This window comes from Petaurus breviceps, unplaced genomic scaffold (assembly GCF_028583685.1).
Source record: "Petaurus breviceps papuanus isolate PSGF00001 unplaced genomic scaffold, PetGlider_PUasm1.0 37, whole genome shotgun sequence".
Lineage (NCBI taxonomy): Eukaryota > Metazoa > Chordata > Mammalia > Diprotodontia > Petauridae > Petaurus > Petaurus breviceps.
Genome location: NW_027186296.1, coordinates 55,355,980 through 55,381,239, shown reverse-complemented (window position 1 = coordinate 55,381,239; position 25,260 = coordinate 55,355,980). Strand labels below are relative to the sequence as shown.

At 35.3% G+C, this 25,260-nt stretch overlaps 1 long non-coding RNA gene across 7 annotated transcripts in view; it reads right to left on the bottom strand.

Moving 5' to 3' along the window:
- The window catches only part of LOC138169225 (uncharacterized), a 100,663-nt gene that overhangs the window by 22,737 nt on the left and 52,666 nt on the right, over nt 1–25,260 (bottom strand). For 6 of the 7 annotated variants that reach the window (XR_011170292.1, XR_011170296.1, XR_011170290.1 and 3 more), the window contains one exon: nt 22,991–23,212. This is a non-coding gene — a long non-coding RNA (uncharacterized lncRNA). Of the gene's footprint in view, nt 1–20,091; nt 21,636–22,990; nt 23,213–25,260 lie in introns of those variants that run through there. The other variant, XR_011170293.1, reaches the window with a different exon arrangement.

The window sequence follows — 25,260 nt, the reverse complement described above, 5'->3', positions numbered from 1 at the left end:
AGTAGTAGTAGTAGTAGTAGTAGTAGTAGTAGTAGTAGTAGTAGTAGTAGTAGTTGTTGTTGTAGCAGTAGCAGCAGCAGTAGTAATTGTCATTTTCAAATTATACTACTTTCCTCTTCCTCTTTTTCCTTCTCCTCCTCTCCTCTTCCTTTACCTTCTTCTCCTGCCTATTCAACACTTGTTCTCTTTCTTCTTTCCTTCCTTCTCCCTTTCTTTCTTTGCCTTTTTCTTAGTTATTTCCCTTCTCCTGTTCCTCTTCCTCCTTCTGCTCATCATCATCACCAGTAGTAACATTAGTGCCTAGATGAATTGGAAACGATGTCAACCACCAAAGAATTGTATAACCAGTTTATTTTCCCACACCATTAGCAGCTGGACAGTTATTGAACTCCTTGCTGGTAGGAGTCTGGGTCTTCTTTACTGACATGAAGAATTGGAAGTCATAAAACCTGACTGGGTGTTAAAAGTTTCATTATTTTAAACAAAGAAATAAAGAGTTTAGTGTTAAATCACAAGAGAAACTGATTTCAATCTCAGGTGACTGGCACCATAAAATATCCACCAGTTGCCTATTTACATGTAAGATTTTGGAGTTAAAAAGCTAAAATCTAAAATTAAAAGGAGTCTGGCAGGGACTTCAGAAACATGCTTCTCAGAGAAAATCATGAACACTGAGTTGGTAGAACTTGCTTGCAACTGTTCAGTTTTGTTTTTTCCTCTAGCCATCTAGCATGTTTTCCCCCTTCAGTGATGATGTAAGTACATATGAATGGCACTCAGCCATCCATATTCTCCCACCTGATTCTAGGTTAGTAGTGTGGTCTGTGGTTTTGAACCAGAATTAAATAAACTGGCCTATACAGAAAAGTGTGGGCTTATTAGCCCCATACCCTCACCAATCATAACTATTAATTCTTGCCTATTCAAAGTTTGATTATCCAGTGTTTTGGATTATTCAGGCTCTTCAATTCTGCTCCCTGACTCTGTTGTTTTCCCATTTCACTATTCATTTTAATGACAAAATTAAAATAAGTTAAGTTTCTATATTTTAGCAACTGAAGTAAAAAAGCTTATGGGAGAGATAGTGGAAATTATTCAGAGGAAGGAAATTTTTTATTAATTTATCCTACTTCGCATACAGAAGCAAAATAACTGACATTTATTTAGAGCTTTAGGGTTTGTGAAGCACTTTTATTTTCTCATTTCTCCTTGGAACAATCCTATACTGTACTTGTTCTTATTATTCCCATTTTATAGTCAAGGAAACTAAAACTAAGAAAAAAAGTCATGTTACTTGACCAAGATCACACTGTAGTGTCTAAGATGGGCTATGAAGCCAGGTCCTCTGGACTCCAAGTCCAGTGATCAGTATATTATGCCAGACTACCTTTCAGAAGAATAGTGTCATATAGCAGTTATGATTGTTAATTAGCAGTTATTTTCTGGAAGAAAGTTAATTTTGTACCATGTCTGAAAAGATTTCAGAAATGCTTTGTGATTATATGTAGATGTTTCAACTTTATTTTAATCTTATTTTGAATCACATTTTGACTGAAGACACTCTAGAGTTAGTGACTTATAAGTTGGAAATACCTAATTTTTTCAACATAACATATCATCATTAGAGCATTGAAATATAATTATTATCTTAGTTATAAATTTACTTGTACATCATGGTTCACTGTTCTTTTAAATGATGGAATTCAGCTCATACACTTCTAAAATGTATTGAACTATACTCTCTGTCACTTTTTACAGAACTCTGGCTCTAAGAACCTTGTCCAAGTTCATTATATGTTCATTTCTTCTTAGTTTACAAAGGCTCATGGGACTTCAGCTCCAGGAAAAGAAATGGATTATGATACCAGAGCAGAAGGCCCCAGAAATGGCAAGAAGCCTCATACTACTAAAAGGCCTTTTCTATTTAGAAAAGGTAGTTTACCCAGTCATTCCAGAGAAAATATAGAATAACATTGTCTGTTGTACTTGTCTTTTTTAGCATATTCTCATTTTCTTTTCTATAGAAACAATCAAGTTTCCCTTTTAAGATTATTTATAACACTATTTTATAAACAGATAAAAGCTACCTTTATTCTTGGTCACTTAGAGCCAATAATCATTCATTCAACAAGTCACATAGCATCCAATTTCCTAAGGAAACACCCTAATATTTTTTAAGCTAGTCTGTTTGAAAAAGACAACAGGATACAAAAAATCAATGTTTTCTCTTTATATCTGAGTTGCAGGTACTTGGGGTCTGCATGATTTTACACCTTGAGATCACAAGGAGTTAAACCACATTCTAGTAAGGGGTTTTCCTCTGCCAGAGACCTGTTCAAAGAGTACCAAAGCTCAAGACATATACATTCTTCATCCAATAACTTGTCCCATAATTGGTATATTGATTGCTAATGTCATCATGATTTAGTATATATAACCCCCCCACATGCACACAGCAGCCAACAATCCAAAAAGTCATTGTTTATTCATTGTAACTCCCAAACTGGCCCATGTCAGCTCCTGCTTGAGGCTTGACTGATAGAAATCAGCAAATGATTGGACGCACACATTCTTAACATGACTGACCCATGACATCTTAGAGGGCAGCAAGGGAGCCTGTCATTACACGTACAATACTCTTCTTTCTTCCTCCTTATCTATCTCCAGATGACTGAGATTTTTATTAACTCATTAATGACTGAAGATGTCATTAGAAGCAGTGGGGAAGGGTTAGGCTGTTTTTTTTTTTTCTTTAAGTGGGAATAAGCATATGATTGGCTCCAGGAAAAAGAAGAAATGGGTTCATTGATGATACAGCTAAGCCAGATCAAGTGTGCAGGCTAATTTATTTCATTAGAATTTGAAATTTGATTGACAAGCTCTGGGTCTGAAAAAATGGAAAGAAAAAGGTCTGGAGGTTTCCAAAGTGGATTTTTGATAAAGGTATGTAGCTATATGATAATAAAAGATATAGCATTGGATACAAGTCTGTTATTTCCATTATATTATGAGGTAGACATCACCAGCACAAGGAGACAAACAATATTTCTTAGTCTAGATGTTTGGAAGGTTTTTTTAAATAGTATCATCTCTGTATTTGCATAAATTCTTGGGTTTAATCCTTTCCATCTGAATTATGGGCTCCCAAGGAAACACTCCTCACTTTAAAACTTTAGAATATTATAAGTTAACTGGTGATTTTCATTACATACTCCCTTATACAGAGAATAAGCTGTAGAGAACAAACTTCAATAAGTATGATAACCCTTTTAGAAAGACTCAGAAAAACTGGCAACAACAAGGTGCCTTTCATTAAGTATAAAGGCTTTGAAGTGGAATTTCAGCTGATTTTTCTCTAGGGTTCAGCCTGGGGCATATCAGGAGACTGCTTAGAGAAAAGGTTTACATTGATTTGATCAGCCTGGATAATTCTCTTTGCAAAGAGCATGTGTCCCACAGTTCATATCCTCAAATACATCACAAATTAATGAATCCTCATAAGCACCCTAGAGGAACAATTCCCATATTAGAGAGTAGTGGATTGAGACACCCCCAAAAAATTCTACTTGAGGAAGCTGATGTTTCCATTGAGACTTAAATGTTCCTGGTATCCAGCTTTATCTTCAGGGAACCAAAGTACACCTTTTTTCCTTCACTATTTTACTAGGAAAGGATTTAACCTACTCTGTATTGTACTTATTATTTTATTGTACTTACTATTATTACTAATCATATAATTATAACTAACATTTATAACCTTTAATTTTATTTTTATTTTTGAAGATATACCAGGTTAGTCTCTAAGATAATCCTCTGATACTACAATTTAAAATATTTTTTTAAATCAAAATTTAACTTTCCATCTGTCTTATGACCCAACATGATACCAAAATTACAGATAAAAATGGTGAGGCCGATGTATATGTAAGTGTGTATATATGTAAACCAATAAAAAAAATTCCAAATATTTGGTGACAGAGATTTAGGTTTAAACTGTTCATTTAGAACCATGAAGTGATTTGGTATCCTTCACTAACCCTTGACTCATTTATTAAATAGGACATAAAAATTTCCCTAAAATTCCCATTTGTATTCACTATCAGAAAATATAAATATAGTCTATTATCTACAACATACACTAAAATACTTTGATTTGGTTGGTTAATTCTTTCAATCAATATCCTGAAAATATTACCTCTTCTAAATCTTTAAATTCCTTATTCCAAGTAACATTTCATGACTGGATTTTGGGGGGTTTTTGTTTGTTTTCACATGAAGGAATTTTTTTTTCTTTCTGATGTTTACATATCTCATTTGGAATGATGTCATTTTAGAACTGTTGGCTGCAATATTCATTCTAATGGATATCTAGGGATAGGGGTGGTGTATAGGGTATTCAATGCCAAACCCTTTTCAAGGCTACTCATCTGCCTTTGTTTTACACCTGTCTCTCAACTCTCACCTGTGGTTCCAGCGTAGTATATGCAACATACCACACCCCAAAAAAACTATTTCAGCACATAGGCTGAACAAGTTTGAGGGTAACCAACAAGCCTTAAACCCCTTTGAATTAGGGGGATATCTACTCCAAGCATATAAATTCTTCCCCTGACAGAATGGGTGGGTGAGACAATTTGTTTCAATGGCCATGAAGGCAGCTAAAATTCAGTCCTTGAAGATGCCAGGGCCATCTACTGCATCCTGAACCATTGCCAGTCATCTTAACTTTTGTCCTGCCCTGGATTCTGATGACCCTAGAAGAAAGAGTAAGGCTGAGAATTTTGTGCAACTCTGCCTTACTTAAATCCAATTCATGAGACAGTCAAGACATCACCTGTGATGTCATTTGTCCTCTTCAAAAAACAAAGGACAAACAACAAACACTAAGGTTATGGACCAGAACTGTGATTTTCCTGGAACAGGGAATTCTTTCTCAATATTGCACCTTAGGAAAGAGAAATCACCTCCTATGTTTAATAACACCAAGCTGATTCATACTAGAGGTAAGAATTGGATCTATGATTTCACTGGTGTAAGGAACTCCAAGATGAGGAGTTTACTTTACCAATACAGGTTGACACCTTCTCTGAAACTTATTTTTTAAAGAGTTGCCTAGAGCAACACTTTGGTTTTAAGACTTTTTCAAGGGCCCACAAGTTCTTGAATATTTCATTATAATACTAAAAATATTTTCATTTTTAATATAATAAATATATATTAATATAACCCACATAAACTAAAGCTCATTGGTGGGGTCTTTGATAATATTTAAGAGGGCAAAGGTTTGAGACTAAAAGTTTTGAGAATGGCTAGACTAAAGCATTGAAAGACTGTGACTTGGCCAAGGTAACATACCGTGTTTCCCCGATAATAAGACACTGTCTTATTATTTTTTTGGACAGAAAAACACCAGAGGGCTTATTTTCAGGGGAGGGCTTATTTTAATGAACTTTGACAGCAATTTTAATAAACAGGAAAATGTGAACAAAAAAATGTACCTTTATTCAATAAGCAAATCACTGGGGAAGAACAGGATGACACGCTCACTGCTGCAGCTCTGATTGGATGCAGCTCGGAGCGTGGCGTGCGTTTCACGGCGAGGGGAGGGGGGGACGGTGCATACAGAGGGTACCATAATGTAGCGTGTAGTGCAGGGGATCACCTTCACAGTAGCAATCTCAGTAGGGCTTATTTTCAGGGGAGGGCTTATTTTAGAGGAATCTTACACAGTAAGGGGAGGGCTTATTTTCAAAATAGGTCTTATTATCGGGGAAACACGGTAGCCAGTATGTCAGGAGCATAACTTTAATCCAGGTCATCCTAGCTCTGCAGCTCACCCTTTATCCACTCTACCACACTGAATTTCATGATTTATGTGTAAAATAATATCTAGCAATAGCTCCTAAATCTGTGACAAATCTAACCAGGTCCGACAAATTACCCAGCAAGGTATCTATTTTGTCCCATCTAATAATAAGGGTACTCTAAAGTTATGTAGCAACAAAGTCTAATAAATAGCCTCATTTCTTTTTTCATATGTATATCCCAGCTCAAGAGCTTCCTAAATAATAAATCAGATTGCATTATTTTTTTTAACTTTTTGTTGTTTTCAAATGATGAATCACAGTTTTAACTCATTTTTTCTTTCCTCAAAAGCTGATGTCTAGGAAGCTTCCACCAAAATATGAACGTTAGCTAATTTGGAGAGTGTGGATAAAAGGAAGACATCATGAGTAAGAAATCAGCTAAGAAGTTCATAAAGTACCTAGCACTAAAAATATTTCTTAAGCTGGGATCCATAGTCTATAACTAGGTGGAGATGGAGAAAAAATTATAGCTTTATTTCAATTTAATTGCTTTCTTTCATAACTTTACATATTTTATTATTTTAAAAACACTGTACTGAGAAGGGGTCCATAGGTTTCACTAGACTGTCAAAAAGGATACATATCACATACACACACACACACACACACACACACACTTTTAAGATTCTAGGTTTTTCTAGATTTCTCTTCTAGATTCTCAAGTCTATACCCCACCAAAAAAAATATTTCAAGACTCCCCCAAAATAAAACTCTTGAAATATTCTCCAAGAGATTTAATACACAAGGGAAGAAATATTCCACCCAGAAATAAGGGAATACAGTTTAATAAACTTACATAACCACAATCTAGGTAGGGAAAACTGTGGTAGTAGGTGTGGGCAGTTGTTCAGTCTAGGGACAACATGGCCCTTCATTTATAGAACTTAAATTCTAATAGAGGGATAAAATGCATCCATCCCTCTGTATGTGTGACAGAAAAAGGAAAGGCAGAATTAAGAAGTGGACTGAGGGCTTGCCTTAGACTAAGGAAGATCTGAGTTCATGTCTTTCCTCTGATACCTACTACTCGAATCTAAAAGAGAGAAAGAGAAGAAGAAAAAATCCAATGAGAATCTAAGAATGAATCTTATACCTTAGCTCCCCATGAAGTTCAATGGAATAAAACCATAGACTAATACAGAAGCCAGAGACATCATCCCATTATACTTTTTGACTTTGAACTCAACAATTACTCATTAGTGTGCTCCTGTTTGTTAATGTTTACTTCTGAAGAGATGGAAATCAATATGAAATGAAACAATCATAATAAAAGGCCAGGATTCGCCAGCAATAATGGGGAAAGGTGTGCGAGTTGGAAGAAAGTACAGTAGAGGAGCCCGTGACAAGTCATGATAAATGGGTCGTTATAAAATTCATGTTTAGGCAGCACCAGGCTGGGGATAATGCCATTCGTCATGGCAACACTGGGCTGCTAATGAGCCCTCATTGCATATTCATGTCAGTGGCGTTTCTTCTCTCCCTCCTACCCTGAACCAATGCCTGGTAAATATCCCCACCTCAAGCTGAAGCTCAGCCTAGGTTCCCCCCCCCAACTTTTTTTTTTATTTGTTATGTTGCAGCAATTACACTGTAAAAGTGCTGCACAAGATTGATTGCTCTGATCTGTAGTTCAATTGTAAATTAGAATACACATCCCCCTAGGGACACACGGCCCCTATTTGTGATTAAGAAAAAGCCCCATAATAGACTAATAGCTAAAGTTCTCTCTCTTTTACTTTCAGGCAATTAGCTTGATGAAATGGCCTCTTTTTGTGTACCCTGGAAGTGTAAACCGATATCATAATGAAGTATATGATGTTTATTCTATTATTTTCACCTTGCCATGTATGCAGGAATGCATAAATAATGGCTGCTTTGTCTAGTCCATTTACTGATTCACAAGTAAACTATTTCTTAAAGATGCAGTATGTGCTTTCTAAGCCTAGAGTTAAGCAGTTGTCTGTGAGTTAACCCTGATACAAAGGATAGCTGTGCTGAGAAAAGGGAGGGAGAAGTATTTTGTCACTGAACAGGTAGTCAGTCCTGTGGTTATCAGGGTAAAAGGAAGCATTTGTGTGGCTTGGAAGAGCTGTTCTGGGGAATGAGATCACAAGCCCAAATTTCATGCCTTTGGGGTCTGGGATGATCCCCTGGTACTTTCAAAAGCCATAGTGTTGGTTTTCTGGTCTGGCCAGGTTCCAGCTTTTGATATAGAAACCTTCATCTATACTCATCTGTTGGGGTGAGTGGCACTGTGTCTGTTAAACAGCTGCTTTGGCATATATCTCTGAGGAGGCCATAGTAATCTTTATGTATTCTGTAGTTTGTACCTGGGAATTTTAAATTTGGAAATTTTCTTGGGGATAAAAAAACAACTCATCTTTCCAAGATGCAGTTTTCTCACTTGAGTTGTCCAATGTAGAACTATTAGAATCCTTAATTTAGTTTTATATGAACTATTTAGTTTAACTGAGTTAAATGTGAAAGTAAAAATTTATATAGCCATTTATGATTTGAAAAGGATTTTAAATGCATTATCTCATTTGATCTTTAAAACAACCCTGTGAGGTAGGTACTACAGGAATCGTCTCTCTACTTTATAGGGAAGGCAAATTGAGCCTCAGAGAGGTTGTTACTAGTCCAGGATGTCTCAGATAGTGAGCTTCTGAGATGGAAATTGGACCTAGAGAATCCTTGACTAAGAATAACATTCCATCTCTTACACCAGGCTGCCTCGGTTAAATGTTAATAGAAATTACTAGTACATGGTCCCTTAAGGATTGCAAAGAACATTATACTTGTTATTTCCTTTGAGTCTCATGACAAACCTGTGAAGTATTCTCTTGCATATTATTCTCCCTGTTTTACAGAGGAGGACACAGACTTGGAAATGACAAATGACAAATGACCATAGTCACATAGCTAGTAAGTATCTGAGGGTATATTTGAATTCAGGGCTTTCTGCCTTCAAGTCCAATCCACTGCAAGGTATCTAATTATTTTAAGCTAGGGGTATGAAATGTAAGTGGTTCACAATGTATACCAGATTAAAATGTAATTGTTGTTTGGTATTTGCAATCATGTCTGACTCTTTGTAACCCAATTTGGGGTTTTCTTGGGAAAGATACTGGAGTGGTTTGCCATTTCCTTCCCCAGTTCATTTTACAGATAGGGAAACTGAGGCAAACTGAGTTAATAGACTTGCCCAGGGTCACAAAGCTAGGAAATATCTGAGACCAGATTTGAACTCAGAAAGATGAGTCTTCCTGACTTCAGATCTGGTGTTCTATCCACTATGCTACCTGGCTGCCCTTAAAAATGTAATTGGGAAATATTTAATAAAATACAATAAATCCCAGGTAACATCATATTTTAAAATTAAGTCAATATGTCACTTGCAGAGATCCTTAATTGTGGATTAGTAGTCCCAATTTCTATTTGAGTTTGACACCACAGGTTTAAGTGATTTCCGTACTCCTATGGAATCATGTGGTTTTTGTATCCTTTTCATTCATTGGTTAAATTTCACTATATCTCCTGCACAAAATGTCCTGGTGTCAAGAATGAAACAGAAGAGATTGAGAGGTTGAAGAAGGGAGGGTAAAAGCAAACAAACAAACAACAACAAAAACATTCAGTGTCCAAAAATTATTCACGATGGTTTTACTAGACTGGTTAACTCCGTGAGAGTGTTTTACTACTTGTGTTCCAATCCTCTTTCACTCATCAATAATGCAATTTAGATTACATACCAAATCCTTCCCAGACAAATGCTGTCTAAGTAAAAGCTTCCCCATCCCTCTTCAATAGTGAACTCTGTTACATTTGCTGACATATCTATGGCAGTCATTTCAGTGAGTATCTCAGACTACTGGATAAAAGAGAAGTGACAGTGAATATGTTTAAAATAAAACAAAATATCCCCTCTCCCAAACACACTACATCGGAATGTTTATTCCAACACTCCTCTTTTTCACGATTAATTATTGAAGTGATCTTAATTTAGAAATGTTGTTGTTCATCCTTCATTCTCAAAGAGGATCTCATCATCAGGAAGATGATGCCATGACTTGCAAGTGAATTGGATTAAAGTGAGGGAGGATTGTGCAAAGTCACTAGCCTCACTCTACTCCACAGCCATTTGGGTTCAATGGCAAGATATAGATCAAGACAACTGGAGATGGACCCAGATGTATTATTCTTAAAAGAAGCCAGAATTTTTCCCAAGACCAACACTATTCTTTTCCTAAATTGGACACTTTGGGGAAAGTTCAGCATTATAGTCTAACCAGTTGAGTATGATTTTTTTTTCTGTTCATCTCCCAAAGTACTATAGGCTAAGCCACCCACTAAGTTTTCAAGGAAAGATGAGCATTTCTTTTTAAGTCCTTGTGATAAAACTACACGTTTTTACAGTTCTGGAATGCCTTTGCTGCCATCCTCTTTAATTTTCATTACATTAAACTAATGTCTAAGTCTTAAATCCATAACAAATATATATTTCCATTCCTCATATAAATTTCTGAACTGTCTAGCCCCATTGTAGCTACATCTCAAGTACTCTGTCATTCCCTTAGTTGTGGACTGCTTACCTTCTACCAAAGTAAAATTCAATTCAGCAGAACTAATTCCAGGTGAAAAAAAAATCTTTCGTGTTTTTTTTCAAAGATTTTTTATAATACAGAGTTTGTGACTTTATTAAAAACCACTTTCCCTAACATCCTCAGAGCAGGCAGGACAGGTATTAATTATGGTCTCCATTTTACCCATGAGGATCCTGAAAGAACCTCCAAGAGGTTTTTAAGTCACATAGTGGCAGGCCCAGTTTTAGATTGCTATCTTCTTTCTACTTCACACTGAGTTCTGAAAGCCATTTAAGCTCATTGTAGCTAATTACTACTATAATGCAGTTTAAACAGTACCCTAATGACCTAAAATATGTTCTATATTCTTCAAAATGACAAACAAACTTGAGAGAAATGTTTATACTGAAAGAATTAGTGAAATGTAGAGGAAAAGTCTTGGGTTTGGAGTCAGAGGGCATGTTTTCAAGTTTCTGTTCAGTAACTTACTAGCTGTGCTTCCATGGGAAAAGTCCCTTTAATTCCTTTTGACTCCTTTTTCTCTGCAATAGAGTTAGAGGTGAGACTAATTCATCTGTAGGACCCATTCCACCTCTAATAGGACTCAAAGTCCTATTACCCATGATCATATTCAATCCGATTGAAAAATATTTACTTTCCTGAACAATAAGGTAAGAAAGATGAAAAATGTCATAGCCCCTACACTCAGGGAGGACATTTTAAATGTTCACTTACTACATAAGTTGTAAAAATAGGTTTCTAGGTAATAATAAATGAATGTAACTACAATTCTTCTTGCCCCATCCAAGGTAAGTTTCCATTTCATCGACAAGTAGGTAGATAACACCACAAATTTCCAAACTAAAAGGCAGAGTTATCCTTTTTTTTTGATCTCATGATTCACCAAGATAAGCGGGATCTACAAAAGTAAGCATTTTCTCTCTCTGTGGCTCTCTAAGACCTAGCAAATGATAGAGAACTGAATTTATAGTCAGTGATCATGGGTTCCCTGCCCAGCCCTGCCTCTTAACTAATAATGGCTACTTGGACAAGTCATTTAACCACTCTAAGCCTCAGTTTCCATATCTGGAAAACAAAGATGATCATACTTGAACTATACACTTCCCTGTTTGATATGGGAGATGATATTATAATTACTATTTTATTTTATTTTTAGGAGTCAGTAGCTTCAAAGGCTCAAACAAGATAACATAAACATCCATTATGATGGAAAAGATGAAAGAAGACTGTTCTTATTGATAAAATAAGAAGAAAATCATTTTCATTATCTCATATGCATTTAAGTACTATCTACTTGGTTAGCCATCCTTCTTAGTTGTAGAAATTCCAAATCAACTTCCCCAATATCCTCAACATCATAGGGATTGGGGTGGGGGTGAGAGAGTGGGAAGGGAACTAAAGGGAGCAAAGGAGAGAAGTCCTCTCCTCTACCTATTTATTTTGCCACTGAAAAGTTTTGGATTATTTAAAAAAATTTTGCTTTGTTTTCCAGAATTTAAACTTACACCACTGCCCCCAAAATAAATTGGAGTTATAATCAGAGTATCTTGTGTCAAATACTCCTTATTTTATGCAAGTCACATAAATTTCTCTGGGCCTCAGTTTCTTCATCTGTAAAATAAGAAGGTCAGATGAGAATCACTAATGGGCCTTCTAGCTCTAACTCCATATAACCTAAAGCTTTACATCTTTACATATTCTTAAACTCCTTTACCAAACACAAAAAAACAAGATATCCAAAAAAAAATCCTGTTGACTCTAAAATTAATGAGAGAATTTGCAGCAGGTAATATCCAAACTTGCCTCATTTTAGCACAAATAATACACATACACATATTGGTCATGATATAGAAACAAAATTTGTCACTGGTTAATGCTGTGTCTACATATGCAAGTGGAAAATTGAGGAAATTATCTTGACAACTCAAGTGAGGATAAAAACACTACTTTGCCTCAATTGTTTGAATACTTTAGAGGGGGTATAAATCATCTGTTCCTAACTAAGATAATTGTGTCATTTTCTACTTTGTGTGTGTTTGTGGAGGGGGTGATTATGACAATACATAAAGAGGTTTAGAACCCTCAGGAAAGAAAAGCTTCTAGGTGAAACAACTATAAAGATCAGAATTGTAATTAATGATTCAAATTTCACCTCCTCTCTAACCAACTAGTTGTTAGGTGGGTAAAATTATATTACCTATGATTCTTTTTCTATTTGCATTGCCAAAGAAGTGGATTTAATGAAAGATGGAATTTTATGTCATTACATATTTAAAGTCCAGAAAAGACTACACCAAGAAAAACATATATATCTGTACAACATAAGCCTACACAGAGTTTATGAACTAAATATGTGGATTGCTATTTTTTTGCACAGGAAGCATAGCATTTATAATATGATTCAAGAAGAGGGAAAGACATTACTTTTCCTGATTTGGGTACATTTTTAGGAGGATATTTTTATAGGTGAAGTCATCTTGTCTTTTTTTTTATACCAACTCTAGTTAATACAAAATATTTCTGCCCTGTGATTTGAACACAAAGAGAGAAATCCTAGGTAACATAGTTTGAGGAAAATGTGTGGTGAGTCTATCATTTGGAAACTCAATTCTAGCAAGCACTATCAATTTTGAGAAAACTATTCAAAATATAGGTAGAAATACTAGAAAAGATGTGACCATCTAAAGCATACTCACAACTAAATATCTTTCTTTTCTAGTTTAGGAGTTAAGGTTCATCATTTACTTGAGAGGATTTGAGGTCATTTCTGAAAAAGTGGAAAAAAAGATCAATTTTTTTCTTCTATCTAGGCCATTTTTACACCAGTGACAGGGGATGCAAAAACCTGAAGTTCAAGTACATGTTTTCATTCTAAGAGTATAATATGTATATATGTGTGGATTTCAGTAAAGATTCCACCAATGAAAACAGCTACAACTTGCCACTCAATCATTCTCTTGCAATGCACAAAAAAGGGAGGGGCATATTGAGTGTATGTCCATTAAAAGTTTGAAACCCAAATCAAAATGAAAACTTTTAAAAATGAAAAATCACTTCCTTGAATTCTACCCTTCTCCTCCTTTTTTCTAGAAATTCCAAATATTGTTTATAACTGAGAAAGTAGCATCATTACTTTTCAAAAATACTTGCTACATCACAGAAACTCAGTACTTCAAAGCTTAGTTTTTTCTTCCTCCTGGATATTCCCTCCATAAAGGCAGATCACCATTCTCCTATGTCTTATCAGAAAGCTTTTGAAAATTACCATGACCAAGAAATCCATCACCTTATAGCAAGGTTGTGCTGGAGACAGCTCTAAAAGGTCTGTAAGCCAATTATTAAATTTTCAGTGTGAGTACAGTTCCACCTCAGAAACTGGTAGTTCCTGTAAATCAGGAACTGATTTGTTGTTTGGTTGATTGTCTGGAAAAGAAAGCATTAAGAATACAAATAAAACTTGAAAGTATGTGTGTATATATATATACTTGGTTTTCCAGAACCTGATCATCAATCATTTACCAGCATATCCTTGTATTACTCAATCAACAGTGCTTGAACTCAGTAGGAGTGTAGTAGAAGACTCAGGGAATGAACTTATCACCAGACTAGAGGCTTTGTGACTATACAATAATAATAATTATAATAATGATAATAATAACTGGCATTTATAGAGCATGTAAAGGTTTGCAAAATGCTTTCTATTCATTGCTTATTTGGTCCTCCAAGACTTCTGTTGTATGGCCAATTGAGTGGAGCTTCCTGAAACTGGACAGGACCCTGTAGCTGGGCCTACAGTCTCATGGTAAATTGCTTAAATTTCTCTTAGAGATATTGAAAATTATTTCTGTATAGTAATGAAATTCATGTCAGACATTCTCCAGCATTCACATTTATCTTGCCCTCAACCAGGCTTCCATATCACCTCCTGGTCATTTTAGAAGCATGCCTCCACCACATATGTCCCCTTACTTCCTTTCTAGGCCTTCTTTAGTTTGCACAGTGTTTGGAAGAGTACAGAACATGAAGTCAGGAAGATCTAAGTTAAAATCCAGCATCAGACATTTATTAGCTAGGTAACCCTGGAGAAGTCACTTGCCTTCTTTCTACCCTATATTCTCATCTATAAAATGAGGATAATAACAGTACCTCTCTCCCAGGATTGTTGTCATGAAAAAAATGAGAATATTTGTTCGGTGTTTTGTAAACCTTAACTCTATAAACCTTAATCTATAAATGTGATTATTATTGTTGTTGTTATATAAATTTCTTAAGAGTAGAGACTGTCTCAATCACTTGTGTTTGAATTCTCATCCCTTAATACAGTACCTAGAACATAGAAAAGGCTTTAGAAATGCTTTATTACTGATTTTACCACAAGGAGTTCTGAAGGACAACAAACAAAAGCAAAATATATGAAAACATCACTTTAATTGCTAATGAAAGCTCATTAGAGATGAATCCTCCTGCAGCATTTTCTAGACAACTTTTACTAGTTCTGTGAACATGCTCCAAAGAGTTTTCATGTTAGGAAAAGCAAAAAGTAATAGATGTTTCACATGCTTGGCTTCTTGCTTTGTGAATCAAATAATAAGCAAATAACAAAACTCTGACATTTTCTTCTTAATTCAACCGGAAAGTAATCGTTTGCTTCTCATACTGTTTCTTATGAAAGAAACAACTTTCCCTTCATATCCCACCCCCCAAGTAAATCCACTTTTAACCATCTTAAAGTGATAAAATACTCTCCATATCAAGTCATTCTTGACTTTTTGCCAAAGGCCTAATCACGCAATTAAAATTAGTCACTGTAAGTGCTAAAGTAATATAATGTTAATAGATCATTTTATACTGTGAACAGTTTTTAAAAGTCATTCCTAAGTTGTTATTATTACCATACTGAATATTGGCATTTCTGCTGACTCTATTATAGGTTCTTAAGTCTGAGAACATTATTAGGTAACATTCGCTACTTGTTTGAGAGGCAACATGGCATATTCAATAGAACATGAAAACTTAGTGGGAAGATCTGAATTCAAATCCCTTCTTAAAAATTATGTAACTCTGAACTGATCACTTAACCTCACTGACTTTTAGTTTCTTGTTCTGTAAAGTGATAATAACAATACTATCAGAAATACTATGAAATACAATCAGGGCTTTTCTGAGGAAGGAATGGCATAAACTGTGGAATGCACTATAAACTGCTTTGCAAATCTTAAAGCACTATGTTAATGTAAGCACTTTCATTTTAATTCTCTGAGTTTTGAATCAGGCTTCTAAAATGGACTATATTTCACATTTCTTTCTCAGTATATTTTCTTTGATTTGCAGTGAGAGAAATGAGTGCTTCCTTCTCATGTCATAATAATTTAGTCTTGAAATATACAGGACAACAGACATTGAGCATGATAATATTGAGTGTACCTATGTGTGTGGTTTTTTGGTGTGTGTGTGTGTGTGTGTGTGTGTTTTAAAAGAAAATGAAATGAACCATAAAATAAGCTCTTAATAGTAATCTAAGAAATAAAGTAAAATCATTTACAACACATGGGATTGTTGTAGGATATGTCAAAGATTAGATGGTTTAGGAAGGGCAAAATCCTAAATGTGGAAACAATTACAATGAAATTCATGACTCATTAGCAAACATTCCATATTGTATCTCTCATTTCTGGGTCAACGTTAATAGAACATATTTGCTTCAGTTTTCATATATTTTGCTCGCTTTTCTGTTATTATTTCTACCCAGTTTTTGCCTAATAAACCTAAAAGAAAGACTCTTTGTGAAGTTCTTTCTTTCTTAGTTTTAAACAACTTACTCCTTAAGGTGAGTAGTGGAGTCAAATTAATTTTTCTTTACTGTATATTCAAGGTTCAAGCTGATAATAGATGCATTGCTTGTGAACCTTTGTCAAATAAAATGACTTGGAGAAAACACGTGCCAACTGATGCCAATGAGGATTTTGGTAGCATGCTATTTTGTATGCAAAATGGCTAGTGAACTGAAGTACCCAATACTATACATAATGGGAACCAGATGTCTAAGAGAGAGAGAGAAATATTTTATAGCAATAAATGTGACATTGAATATTAAGGGCTTTTTTATTTTTTTAAACAACTACCTAGTCTTGCTGTCTTCATATTAAATGCTCCCCCCACCTGAAAAGAAATTCACCTTTCATTCTGTAAAAGTGGAATTGGCTAATTCACTACTTCATAATCTTCAACAACAAAAAAGCACCTACTTTGAAAAAAAAACAAAGCAAAAACTCAAACATTAAGAAAAATAATCAGGGTGGCCAGGTGGCTCAGTGAGTAAGAGCACCGGCCCCAGTGTTGGGATGACCTGGGATCGAATCCGGGCTCAGATACTTAGCACCACATGCAGAAATAACTGGCCGTGTAACCTTGAGCAAGTTACTTAACCCCAATTGCTTTAAAAAAAAAATAATAATAATCCATAAGAAACATCATTTTGGAATTAGCTAATTGGCTTTAATAGGTTGGGTTATTTTTCAGCATTTGAAAAGGAAATACTCATTTTCTAGTTTTCTCCTCTTCTTATGTCTAAAGAGAATTTCCCATGTATATTATAAGCCCAACCCCAAATTTGATTCTCCAGGAATTGAGTAGGGTACTACCTACTTAGACTAATGAACCCAGATCAAACTAGCAACCTTTATGATTAGCATTACTTCTCTGTTCAATAATGAAAGTGCCTCAAAATATAGGAAGGCCTTGAATATGTTTTTGTGAAGGAGGACATTTGAAAATTTTGAAAACATTTTTCTCTAAAACCACTATAGCACAAGAAACACACAGCAGGTGATGGAAGTTTAGGTTTTAAAAGAGTTTAGGACAGTCAGAGGTGTACAGGACGATGGTAAAGGCGGGACTAGAGTAATTGTGCTTCAGAAATTCCATATAAACAGTGAATCCAAGATGACAAAAAAAAATTGATTTCTGTAGTGTAGAGGGTTAACAAGTTAAAGGTACTAGTGAGGGCAGAGAGTACATTCAGAGAGAGTAGAATATAGAAAAGGGTATAGGCAAGGAGACAATAAGATGTAATGGGGAAGCCCACAGTTGAGTTTTCAAAGGTAAAACCATGCTTGCTAATGATAACAGTGAAGGTTCATTTGGTGATATATGGTCACAAAGTTGGTATAGTCCAGAAAACTGATGTATTATGAAGGTGAGGTATCTTATGGGTTGCTAATAGAGAGACTGAAGTTACCAAGAAAAAGCAAGTGATGAAATAGACAGCTACTAAAGCCATTTAGAAAGATGGATTTGATTTCTGGGGCTGGGGGTACATTAATATAAAAAGTTACATACAAGGTTATATGATGAATAAAAGAAAGGGATGGTATAAGTTCCAAATAAAAATCTAAAAGATAGTAGCAATTCATTTATCTGAAGATGGCATTGGGAAGTAAGACAAAAACTAATTCTCTCACTGGGTGAAGGGAGAGTGGGACAAAGTAGGATTTTCCCAAGGAAGAGTATCACACAAGCAGAATAGTTGCTGAATTTTGGTTTTGCTTTTGTTTTGTAATAGCAAGGAACTAGAATGTCTATGAATGCAATAATAGAATTAAGTAACTGAGAGAAAGGATTGACAGGGAAGGAGAGAGAAAAATGAAGGAAGCCTTAGGTTGAGAAAATAAATCTATATGTATGTGTGGATTTAGGCAATAGTAGCCAGTGAAATGATTTGAAATTCAGAGGTCATGGAATGATATCTTATTTTTCATAAAACTTGAAAATCTGAAGATCTTTCAGGATAGTAATAAATCAGCACAGACAGGAAAATGGCACGACAGAGGAAATACTAGAGAATACATCATAGAAGATACATATAGACATGCAGAAAGAGAAAAACAAGGACCCTACTCAAAAATGTATACACAAGCAAAAGCAATAAGATGTGGGCCCATCTAGACATGAGCACCAAAGTTGAAGCTATCCCCCAACATTTTGAGCCTCAAAATGTAGGGGGATATTTGAACTGATATTTTCTCTCCCTTTCCAAACTCCTAGAGCACTTATTATCTTTATTGGTCATTTACCAATCGCGTACTTCTATGTTATAGCTTTCCTATCGTTGTCTGTGGTTCTTTCTTTCATTATTATTGTATAACTTTACATGGATTTATATCATCTCCGTAGGTGGACTGTAAGGTCTTTATGTAAAAGGAATGTGCTTTACTCTTCTTTGTTTCCCTCTTAGCAACTAGCAACGGTGCCTGACGCACCAGAAATGTCAATAAATATCTGTTGGTTTCATTTCATAATTCATTCATCTGTTCTTTTCGTTTAGATATGTAGAATAGGGCTAAAAAAAATCTTATCTATTTTTCTGTCCTCCCCTTTTCTCCAGTTGTTCATGCCATCTTTATAGCTAATCTCTCTTTCTGTACAATTTGATTCCATTTCTTTTTTTTGTTTTTAAAGGAGGTACAAAACAGCTAGTCAGCATCCCATAATCAATCAACAGTTCTCCAAAGATTATTTCAAAATTTAACTCTACATTTCCCTTCTTTTTTCTAAAGAATCTCAGATCCTTAAACTTCCATAATACTATGTAATGGAATTGGTCAGGAAGCATAGGTTGAAACCCTATGTCCAGCACCAACAAGTAATACCATGCTGGAAAGCTTCAATAAACAGCCCTTGAAATAGTAAGTGAACACCTAGCTGCCCTTGATAATTATTATCATACTTGGCCCAGATAAAATGCACTCTCATGTACAGAAAGATATAATAGATAGTTGTGAATTTTGAGCCATTGCTAGTGATATTTGCATGGCTATAAAGTGGGAGGGGTACTACAGAATGGACAAAGGGCAAATATTGTGCTAACTTTCAAAAAAAGACCAAAAAAGCTCTACACACTATAGGCCAATGAGTTTGATTTTAATTCCTGGGAAAATTCGAGGATGGATTTTAAAGAGATGATTACTGAATCTAGAAAAGGAAATTGTGATTATAAAGAGTTGGCATGACTTCATCAAAAATAGGTCAAGTCAAGAAAAAGAACAAAGAAATGCTTCATAATTTTTTTTGCCTTTTGGAGGGCAATTGGAGTTAAGTAACTTGCCCAAGGTTACACGGTTAGTTTGTGAGTGTGTGTGTGTGTGTGTGTGTGTGTGTGTGTGTGTGATGGGGAGAGGAGGTGTTAAGTGTCTGAGGCTGGAACCGAACTCGGGTCCTCCTGACTCTGGGGCTGACACTTTATTCACTGTACCACCTAGCTGCCCTATATTTTTTTAAAAAGGAATAATCATGCTAAAGTAATCTTATAACACTTTTTTTCTGAGTTACTAACCTGGTAAATCAGGGGAATATCATAGATGTAGTTTACCTTGATTTTAGCAAAACATTTGATAAATTATCATATCATGTCATTGTGTAAAAGATATAGAGATGTGGACAGGATGATAGTACAATAAGACAGATTCAGAATTGAGAATGTTAGTGTTGGGTTTTTTCCCACATTACCTGGGGTCTCTGTAAGAGGTCCACAGAAATCTTTGATTGCCTATTTAATTTTTTTCAATGATTTGACTATGAGTGAAGAACACATACTTACCAAATTTGCAGATTACACAAAGCTGAAGGTGATAACTAAAATATAGGATAACAGTCAGAATCCAATAAGATCTTGATGGACTGAATCATTTGGATGAATCTAATATGATGAAATTCAATAAAGATCCATTACGTCTTAAATAGATTTTTTTAAATCAATGTGACAAGTTACAAGATGGGGACAGCTTGGTTAGAATGCAGTTTGTTCCTCCAAAAAAATGGGAGTTTTAGTAGGCCACCAATTCAACATGAGTCAGAAGCAGAATGTGAAAGCCGAAAAAGCAAATCTGATCTTAGACTTTATTAAAGACAGTTTCCAAAAATAATAAGGTGATAACCCAATGGACTCTGCCCTCATCAGACCATATATTAAGTATCATGTTCAATTGTATGTGCCACAGTCTAGGAAAGACATTGACAAATTGTTAAGTCCCCAGAAAAAGACAACCAAAATCGTGAAGGACCTTGAGTCCATGTCATGTGAATATCTATTGAAGGTACTAAGGATATTTAGTCTGAAAAAGAGAAAATTCAGTGGAGACATGATAGCTGTCATCAAATATTTAAAGGATTGTCATGTAGAAAGGGGATTAGATTTGTTTCATTTTGCTTTGGAGGGTAGAATTAAGAACAAGGATGTTTTGTCATTCAATTGTTCATGACTGCATGGACTATAGCCCACCAGGCCCTTCTATCCTCCACTATCTTCCAAAGTCTGTCCAAACTAATGTCTGTTGCTTCCATGACACTCTCTATTCATCACATCCTCGACTATGTCCTTCTACTTTTACCTTCAGTCTCTCCCAGCATCAGGGTTTTTTTCCAATGAGCCCTGTCTTTTCATTATGTGGCCAAAGTATTTAAGCTTCAGCTTCAGTATTTGTCCTTCCAATGAATCACCCAAATTAATTTCTTTTAGTATTGATGGATTTGATCTCCTTGTCATCCAAGGGACTCTCAAAAGTCTTCTCCAACATCACAATTCAAAAGCCTCAATTGTGTGGTGCTCAGCTTTCTTTAGAGTCCAACTCTCCCAACCATACATTGCTACTGGAAAAAAACCATAGCTTTGATCATGCAGACCTTTGTTTCTTAGTATGTTGTCTAAATTTGCTATAGCTTTCCTTCCAAGGAGCAAGTGTGTTTTAATTTCATGTCTACAGTCACCATCCGCAATGATTTTTAAGCCCAAAAATATAAAATCTGACAATGCTTCCATTTCTTCTCCTTCTATTTGCCAAGAAATGATAGGACCAGTTCCCAAGATCTTAGGGGTTTTTATGTTAAACTTCAAGCCAGTTTTTACACTCTCTTCTTTCACTCATATCAAAAGGTTTCTAAATTCTTCTTCACTTTCTGCCATCAGAGTCGTATCATCTGCATATCTGAGATTGCAACCTTCATTCCAGGTTTTGATGCATACAGTCCTTTATTTTGCATGATGTACTTTACATATGAGTTGAATAAATAAGGTGACAATGTACAGCCTTGTTTTACTCTTTTTTCTGATCCTAAACCAATCAGTTGTTCCATGTTCAGTTCTGTTGCTTCTTGACTTGCACACAGGTTCCTTAGGAGACAAATTAGATAATCTGGCACTCCCATATCTTTGAGAACTTGCCACATTTTGTTGTGATCCACATAGTCAAAGGTTTTAGTATAGTCAATGAAACAGAAGCAGATATTTTTTCCTGAAACTCCCTTGCTTTCTCCATAATCCAGTGAATGTTGGTAATTTGCTCTCTAGTTCCTCTGCCTCTTCAAAAACTAGCCTGCACTTTTGGCAATTCCCAGTTCACATATTGCTACACCTAGCTTGCAGAATCAAGCACAACCTTGCTGGCATGTGAAAGGAGCACAATTGTTTGGTAATTTGAACATTCTTTGGCATTGCCCTTCTTTAGGATTGGGATGTAAACTGATCATTTCGTATCTAGTGGCTACTGTTAAGTACTCCAAATTGACTGGAATATTAAATCAGAGCAAATGTTAGATGTTTCAAAGGGGTAAATTTAAGTTTTATGGAAAGAAAATCTTCCAGGTTGGAACAAGCTATATCAGGAGGTGATGGCTTCTCCTTCATTGGACGTCTTTAAGCACTTGTTAAGTATGTTGGATTCCTTTTCAGGTATGGGTGGTACTAGATGGTTACTGGGGTCTGGTCCAACTGTAAAATTATGTGACTTTATGAATCCGGTAGATATTACCTCAGGTAAATATGGACAAGTCACTTAAATTTACCTAAACCTCAGTTTACTTATTTTTAAAATGAGGATTAAATTTCATTGAAAGAAAGCAGTAAGAATAAACCCTTCATACCTGTGTTTAGGAAGGTTTTGGCAGCTTTTTTTTTTTTGGTCACTGTGCAGAGAATAGACTGAAGAGACTGGAAGAAAGGGCTCCAATTAAAAGACACTAATCTATGCAAAAGGCCATGAGGGCTTCAACTAAGGTGCTGGCCATGTAAATAGGCAGAAAGGGATGGGTACGAGAGATGTTTTATAGGTAAATTGACAAGACTTGAAAAATGATTGAGTATGGAAATGAAGGAGAGTGAAGAATTGAGAATGATCCTAGTTGGCAAAGCTGAATGACTGGAAGGATGGTGGTACCTTTGACAGAAATAAGAAACTTTAAAGAAGGGTTGCTTTAGCAGGGGAAGATTAGGAAAAAAATAATCATCACATTCATATTATGTACATCACACGTTTTTAGGAAGGCATTTTGTAAACTTTAAGTTGCTCTATAAATGTGTTATTATAATTCCTCTTTTATATCCTTTATCTGATTGCATTACACCTTCCCAAATTTTCTATAACTTTTTTTTTCAGCATAAAACTGAAAACAGGATACAATATTCTAGTAATGATCTTGCTGTGTAACTAGATTCATCTGTAAAGCATTGTTATTTTTGGCCATACTTACATCTTCTTGAAGTACTTCAGTACATCTGTTTTTAGAGCTCCAATTTACTTCATCATGCTGTACAGTAGGATTCACAGGCAGCTGCTATATTGGGAATTCAAGTGGGACAGCAGCAAGCAGGGTGGTCAGAAGAAATGCTGCAAGACGTACTTCAGCACGACTTCAAATGATCCAGCATAGTTGTGGACAGCTCAGAAACAGTAGCAAATGGAAGAGCCAGCGCTAAGAAATAGAATGACACATTTTGAACAGAAGTAGAGCCTGAGTGATGTACAACCAAAGGTTTACCAGTAGCTGCAAACAAACTGAAAGGGTTGGCTTCATGCGCAGGAAGTGTATTAAAAGGACATACAACTGAGTTCTGGGGATGTTTGCAAATTATCATGTAGCACAGTTAGTCACAGCCTCTTTGGAGATGACAGGAAGAGAAGGGAATAAGCATTTATTAAGCACCTGTTATGTACCAGACATTATGATAAGTGCTTAAAAATGTTTTCTCATGTGATCTTTAGATATAAAAAAAGAGAAAGAAATGTCTATTTACATGTACACTAAACATTTGCATTTTATGTACATTCCTATATAAATGTTCAAAGTAGGCCTAAAAGGATATATGAGAGCTCAGAGAAGACATTAGTAGCATATTCTTCCCAAGACCGGCAAATTCAGATATGCCAATGGATTCATGATCTCAATGATCATGTATTTCCCTCAGCAATGCAGATATTAACCCCTTCATGCCTACCCATCCTATACTACTCTGTCCAAATCCTCCTCTAATTTCACCACAGGAGAACCATACAATATGCCTTGATGCCTTCTGCACAATTTTTTAACATCTGAAGCATACCAGTGGAGCTCATAGGCTCACATTCAATTATCCATCACACTTGCTGCTTGAGCAACCCATCTTTTTAAAGTAAATATACCTTTGATAATGCCATCTTTCCCAACCTACATAAAGTCCTACATTCAAGTCTCATCTCAGTGTGGAATTATTAAGTTCTAAAATGGAGCATGAGATTTGGCAGATTCTACCTTACTGGAAAGGCTCTGAGTACAATTCCCCTTAAAAATAAAAAAAAACCCTTCATTTTCTGAAGACCATCCTAGCTAAAAATGGATAAAGTCATAATCAAGAGGCAGGCCATTTGATGAAAGATTATTTGATTGTTAAAACTTCATAAAACAAAGAGTGGTGAATGCTCTGGCTTTGAAAAAAAATTATTTACAAACTCCAAGAGTGTACCTACAGTCAACCTCAGAGACAGTGTTTCAAAGAGTATAATTAGAGATGCATTCTTGGAGGTTCTTTTCTTTGTCTTTAAAATTCAAATCTTCCAAAAAGAAATATGAGGAACTAGTTTTTATTTTTGCATGCATACTTTTTATATATATATAATGTATAAATAACATTATATTCAGTATTGGGATTAGAACTTTAAAAAGATCTGAAACTTTATAAATTAAAACATAGTGTATGTACTTTAAAATATTTTAATGAGTTGGATTAGCATTATAGTGTTAATTGCTAATCAGGACCACTTTCTTATAAAGATGAGAGACCTGGAAGTCAAAGCACTAAGTGTTTAGTGGTGATGGAAAGAAAGTGAAAAGGTAGGAAAAAGAACACAGAGGAAAGTGAATGGGAAAAGAGATTAAATTCACCTACTTCACAAATTTTCCTAGTGTCAGTCCAACCCATGACTCCATAGACAAAATAAAAGGCAGTGGAGTTAGGGAAAGGGTACCAGTTGAGTCATTTGCCCATGAATTTGCATCCTGTAGCTTAACAGCTCAAATTCTTCATATCCCTAAGCTTTTTTAAAAATTACCTGAATGTGTGCTTTAATCCTCCTTTTCAATTTACTTGAATAAAACAAACTATAGGGTTGTAAACTATTAGTGAAAAGCAATCTAGGGGAAAACTTATGCAGTTATTTCTATTAACATCATTTCAAGATACTATATTGTCAAAGAAGGAAAAAAAAATGAAGAACTAGTAAGTGACCAAAGTATTGAGGTAGTGTATATGGGTAATCCAGATGACTGAAATCTAAAACCTTACTTTCTTCAATTATCAGAGTAATTTAGACAAAGATTCTATCTAATCCCATTGCTTTGGAATTAATTTTCTTTCAACCCCACAGATTGTATACATACACATATGTATATGTGTATATATAATATATTTGGTGTATAGGTAGACAGACAGATAGATAGATAGATAGATAGATAGATAGATAGATAGATAGATAGATAGATAGATA